General features: G+C 33.2%; 1 protein-coding gene across 3 annotated transcripts in view; it reads left to right on the top strand.

The window, feature by feature from the left end:
- Window positions 1–6000, top strand: part of POLA1 (DNA polymerase alpha 1, catalytic subunit) — a 336395-nt gene that overhangs the window by 155549 nt on the left and 174846 nt on the right. The window contains exon 35 of one of the 3 annotated variants that reach the window (XM_074214226.1): window positions 1–2593. This exon is cut by the window's left edge and continues 10028 nt beyond it. The exons of the other annotated variants lie outside the window; for them this stretch is intronic. The gene's annotated coding sequence lies outside the window, so the exon portion shown is untranslated. Of the gene's footprint in view, window positions 2594–6000 lie in introns of those variants that run through there. 3 annotated transcript variants of the gene reach the window in all.

Genomic DNA, 6000 nt, shown 5'->3' with positions numbered 1-6000 from the left:
ACAAGAAGCTTTAAATAGGATAGTTAGCCCTTTAAGAGTTACTACTATTCAATGAAGCAACTTGTATTAAATGCAGTACACTGCAACTGTTTATCTTATATGCCATCATAATAGCCCCTAGAATCTACTAGTCCTCCACTGAGACTGTCAGTTTTATTTATTTTTCAAAGGCTATGTCAGGAAAAGCTCTATCAGATCCTATAAAAAAAAGATTTCAAAGAAAAATTCATCAACAAGTGATACTTTTTCTCATACATAGAAGTTCATAACAATTAAAGTGTTACACTCTTTGATATTGGAAATGGTATCCATATCAATAAAATTATAGCTCTCTGACGTACTGAAGCAAATATATTTGTAACACTTTTATTATAACATTTTATTATAACATTTAATTATAAAATCCTTATCCTACCTGAGTTGTTTAGAGTGATAAACCAGTGGAACTAACTGAAACTTGATGGCATAGTGGTTAAAACACTGGACCTGGAGTCAGGAAAACTTGAGTTCAGGTGTCACTGCAGACTTTTTAGCCTATAACTCACTTCACCTCTATTTGCCTTACTTTCTTCAGTTTACAAATTGGGATAACAATAATAATATTAATACCATCAGGGTTGTTGGGAGGATCAAATGCAATCATATTTGTAAAAGTATTTGATACTTTACATATATACATATATAAGTATATATAGTTCCATATATAGATGTACAGTACAGATGCTAATTAATATGGCAGATCCTAATGAAAACCATCCCATCCTTCCTTGAAACTGAAATTCATTATCCCATTTTGACTCTTTTTAAGGCCATGGACTTGAACCACCAGATGGTTCTTTTACACTTCAATTCTGCCACAGTCTTTTAAAGTGGATGCACAAAGGACTTTTTTTTTTTTTAGTTTTTGCAAGGCAGTGGGATTAAGTGGCCACACAGCTAGGTAATTATTAAGTGTCTGAGGCCGGATTTGAACTCAGGTACTCCTGACTCCAAGCCCAGTGCTGTATCCATTGTGCCACCTAGCTGCCCTACGTAGGACTTTAAATCTCAGAGATTCCATTACAAAAATGAACTGGTCCCAACTACAGGTTATCAGTTTTTAATAAGTCAACATTAAACCAATACCCAGCCACCAAATTCTGCTATAGTCACCATATTCAAGGTTCCCTCTGTCCTCTTGGTCTCCAGCATCTAGAAACTTGCCTTCCCTTGGATATTGGTTCTCAGAATATTACATTTATGACTTTCTTCTAACTTTTAATCCTCATCCTTGTACAAGAATCTGCTTTCTCTTATTTCCAGTTGGCTATTCTAGTGACCTCAGTGGTAGCCAATATGGACCCTAAGTATTTTGCCACATTGGGGAGCAGGTGACAATGTCTAGGTTTGGAAAATAGAAGAGCATGTCTAAAATGTCAATTAAAATAAAAATTACTATAATCTTGAGCTAATCAGTTGTATAAGATAAGCCATCACTTTACTGACACTTAATCACTTCACTCCATTCAGTGTTCCTGATTTTTATAGCAACTTCACTGGCTGAAGATTACCCTTTTACTCTATTGTCTCCCCTGTAAGATGGTGGTAGTCTCAATGAACTTTGGTTTGATTTGCCATCATTTGGTTTTTTCCACACCAAGAGGATTGTCTCCTTGATCACTGATGCACATTATCTTCTTTGTTGAAACAAAGAGTATTGAGTTTTATTGCCCCTTGGGCATAGTTCCAAATTGTTCTTCAGAATAGTTGGATCAGTTCACAGCTCCACCAATTTTAGCATTAGCATTCCATTTTTCCTATGTTGTCTCTAACATTGATAATTTTCAGTTATTTAGCCCATCTAATGGATATGAGGTGGTATCTCAGAATTGTTCTAATTTGCATTTCTCTAATCAGTAATAATTGGGAACATCTTTTCATATGACCATAGATAGCATTAATTTCTTCATCTGAAAACTGCCTGTTCATTTCCTTTGATTATCAATTGGAGAATGACGTGTGGTATTATACATTTGACTCAGTTCTTTATATATTTTAGAAATGAGTCTTTTTATCAGAAACACTAGTTGCGAAAATTTCCCAACTTTCTATCTTCCTTCTAATCTTGGTTACATTGATTTTATTTGTGCAAAATCTTTTAATGTAGTCAGAACATCCATTTTGCAATTTATAATGTTCTCTCTTGCTTTGTCATTGGCTCCTCCCCTCTCTTTAGATCTGATGAGTAGACTATTCCTTGTTCTCCTAATTGGCTTTATGGTATCACTATAAGACGTGGACTTTCTCGTAGTTAGGAGAAAGTCTCTGATGGTTCTTGGATCAGTGTAGATTTGAGCCCTCTTTCCCTAGCTGTTTGATGCAATCTAATCCAAGGTGGTCTTTGTGCTTCCTGTATGATGGATCACACTCTACCTTGTATAACGTTTCTCCTTTGGGGTATAAATTTTCTTAGGTCACCGAGACTTATCTCTTACAAACATTAATCTTCAAAATTGGATAAAATAAAAGCTTTTAGAATGGGAATTGTAACCTTATGCTAAGCTATAAAAAAAAGGTGAGGTTGAATGTTGTTATCAGTAATTATATAGGAATACATGGGTTAATTGGTTTTTAAAATAAAATTTTAGTACAAATTTAATCACATAATATGATATTTAATTACTTAAATAATTTAATTCTATAAATTCAATTATACCAAATAGAAATTATTACATAAAATGGGGAACATAAACCTATAACATGTACATAAATTCCATGCATTTTGATTTTTAAAAATATAAACTTTAATGAAAGTTATTTGTACTTTAAGTTGTTCCATTTTTTTCCCTATCTTTAAATATAAAAATATGTTACTGGTTATTTTTAAAATGTAATTAAAACCCATATTTGTTATGTTTTTCTAATTCTTTGGTCCATGTCATTTCTTATTTCTTTGTATTCTTCATATTTGTATTATTTCATAGTTTGATGATACTGTTAATATATTAAATTTCATTCAGGTCTTCTCAATTCATTGAATAGATATAGTTTGTTTTCATTATTTTTCACAATGATAAGGTAAAATTGTTGGCATATTTTAATGCTACTGTATTATACTGTAGCAGTGTGTCAAATGCTTGAAAACAAGTAGATAAAAACATAAAACTTACGTGGCAAAATGTAAGAATTTCTTTTTTTTAATTTCTTTTTTTTTTGTCTGACTTCTCCAATGTGTGTTTGAGGGAAAACTGGACTTTGGGTCTATCTCCAGTCATCTGGACTAGTAGTCAAGTGAAAAACTGAACCAGAACTTATTTCACTTAACCTCTTAAAAGTGAGATCTTTACATTATTGACCTTCATGACTTCAAATAACAACACAAAACTATCAGTATTCTGTTGCAGAAATAAAAGAAAAGAGAGAATCATAGACTAGTTAGTGTGACTAGAAGTTATTTTTCACAGTCCTTATATCAAAATGTGTTTCTTTTTTATATATATATTTATGAAAGGTTAGATTTCTCTGCCCAAGTTTGGAAAGGTATTTGGTGTCAAGTAAGACCACTGTCTCTGACTTAGTAAAGTGGAATAAACAAATTTCTGCCTGAGAGAAAATTAGTCTTCTTGACTTCCAAACTCATAAATATAAAATTACTATACTTCAAAATTTCAGATTTCTGTTTGTTAAACTGGACGTTCTCCAAGTACAGGGATCATTAAAATTTTTTCCATCTTGTGATAATTTTACATTTCCAAAGCTCTGTGCATTTAGTTAGCTTTTATGGGCATGAGTATTTGTCCTTGTGAAGGACCTATTTGGTAAGTTGAAGATAAGCATATTACTTTTTCATTTATGCTTAGTGTTATTCCTGTATTTATTGTGGATAGTTGATATTACATATCAGCATATAATCATTAATCCTCCTTTTGATCTGCTTTCTCAGATGCAGAAGGAGGTTATTTGGTGCCCCAGAAAGATCCCTGGACTTGAAACTTGAGGCCCCGGGTTCTTTATCCTGCCTCTTTCACACAGTTGTTTGATTTCTCTGCATCTGTCTCAGGTTTTTTTTCTGCAAAATGGGGCTAGAACAGATGACCTAGGGTTTTTTCCAGATATAAATCTAGGATCCTATGCTTTCACAGTTAAAACCCTCCTATATCCAAGCTTCATTTTGTTCATATGGGTTTGTCCATGAAGTCTTGGATACTTGGATATATATATATGCGCACTATAGGCTAGGGAATGCTTGGTGGCAATTGTGAAGGAAGCAACTAAATAGAGAAATAGGAGTAAGGGGGAAAAAATGAAGAAGGTGTTTGATATTCAGTTTCTTAAATATTTTAAGTTAAATTTGAAACAAAAAGATGAAAATATTTGCTCCTTACAAGTACAACTTGATAAACTTACCTAGTAGGGGAATCATCATTTCTTAGCTGTCTTTTACTCCATATGCTCTAATTAAAAGTCACTTCCCCTCCTTATGAGCCTCATTCTCTTTATCTGCAAAATGAAGAGGTTAGACCTAGATTTTCACTTAAGTTTCCCCTCCAGCTTTTACTCCTATAGTTGTTTTCTCAAGACTTCCTTCCTTAAAAAAAAAAAAATTTCCTTATATTTCACCAGTGGTAATTTGCCTAAAGGAAAACAAGTGCAAGACAAGGTATTATGGGTTTGAAAAATGAACCAGACATAACCCCCAAATTCATACCATAAGACAGAGCATCTTTAGTATCTCGAAGGAATTTTAGTTTTTTGGATTAAAAAATATTACATCAGGTTTGTGTACCATTTTGAGATCTATAAGATACTTTCCCCATAACTGCGTATAGGAAGTTCAGAGATATAAGTGTCTTGGATATAATAACTAAGGTTATTATAATAATAATGTTTGTCCTTCATTTTTGACATCAGAGAGGTGATGCCATGACAAGCACATGAATTGGATTTGAATGAAGGGGGTGCCCTACTAAGTCACCAGTCTGACTCCTTTGGAGCCATGTGGGTCCAATGGCCAGATAGGAATCAGGATGACTAGAATTGGTCGTGAATGTGGGACAATTGGGTTTAAGTGACAAATGACATCTGAACCACATTCTCTTGAGTCAAAACTAGTATATAATCTGGTGAAGAATCTTGGAATGAGGTTAAGATACAAAAATAAGGTCTTGGGTGAAAATGCTTTATTAGAACTTCATTTCTAATTTCTAAAGACATTAACAATAATTAAATTCAGTAAACATTTACTAAGTGTCTAATATATGCCAGGCACTGACAGAAGGCATTGATAATGTTTGGAGAAAATTGTATCAATAATGGATATTTAAGAATTTTGGACTTTTCATTCACCTGATTAATAAAGTTTCTGTTCCCTTTGGACTCAGACTTCCAAAATGTTGGAATTGGACAGTTACTTTGAATCTAATGAAAGGCAGACCCAGAATTTAAGAGGATCTTTCCAAGGTATCACCATGAATGAAAGAAGTCTTCAGACACTTACTTGGAAATTGATATGAGGACAAAGCTCTCAGTTTTAAATGTAGTAGACTATGAGGAAGTTTGTAATGCAAAAAATAATAGCAGAGTGGGACTTAAATTGAATCTGAGGGGAAAACTAGGGAAACCCAAGAGGCACTGGTGAGAAGGAAGAACATTCCAGACAGGGAGATATCTAGTACAAAGGACATGATGATGATGAAAGATGGAGTAATATGTCCCACTCCACAGTAAGTGTGATTTTTCTGAAGTGTGGATCTGACTGTTAACCCCTTGATAGCTAAAGTCTATAAACAAACTTTTGATTCTTCAAAAATTTACCATCTTAAATCAACAAGTATTCATTAAAAGACTAAAAATGATATTAAGTGGCTAAAAAACCTCAGAAATAATTGTCAAAATTTTAGAGAAGCCCTTCTTTGATTTGATAAATAATCTTGCCTTTTAATTTCTTCCTTTGCTCCAAACTCCTGTCAAGAATTAACATGCTGAACTTTAAATGTTCCATTCTGAGAATTTAATATAATG

Source organism: Macrotis lagotis, chromosome 1 (assembly GCF_037893015.1).
Source record: "Macrotis lagotis isolate mMagLag1 chromosome 1, bilby.v1.9.chrom.fasta, whole genome shotgun sequence".
NCBI classification, from domain to species: domain Eukaryota; kingdom Metazoa; phylum Chordata; class Mammalia; order Peramelemorphia; family Peramelidae; genus Macrotis; species Macrotis lagotis.
The sequence above is the reverse complement of the archived record's forward strand: the minus strand, read 5'-3'. Positions and strand labels throughout refer to the sequence as shown.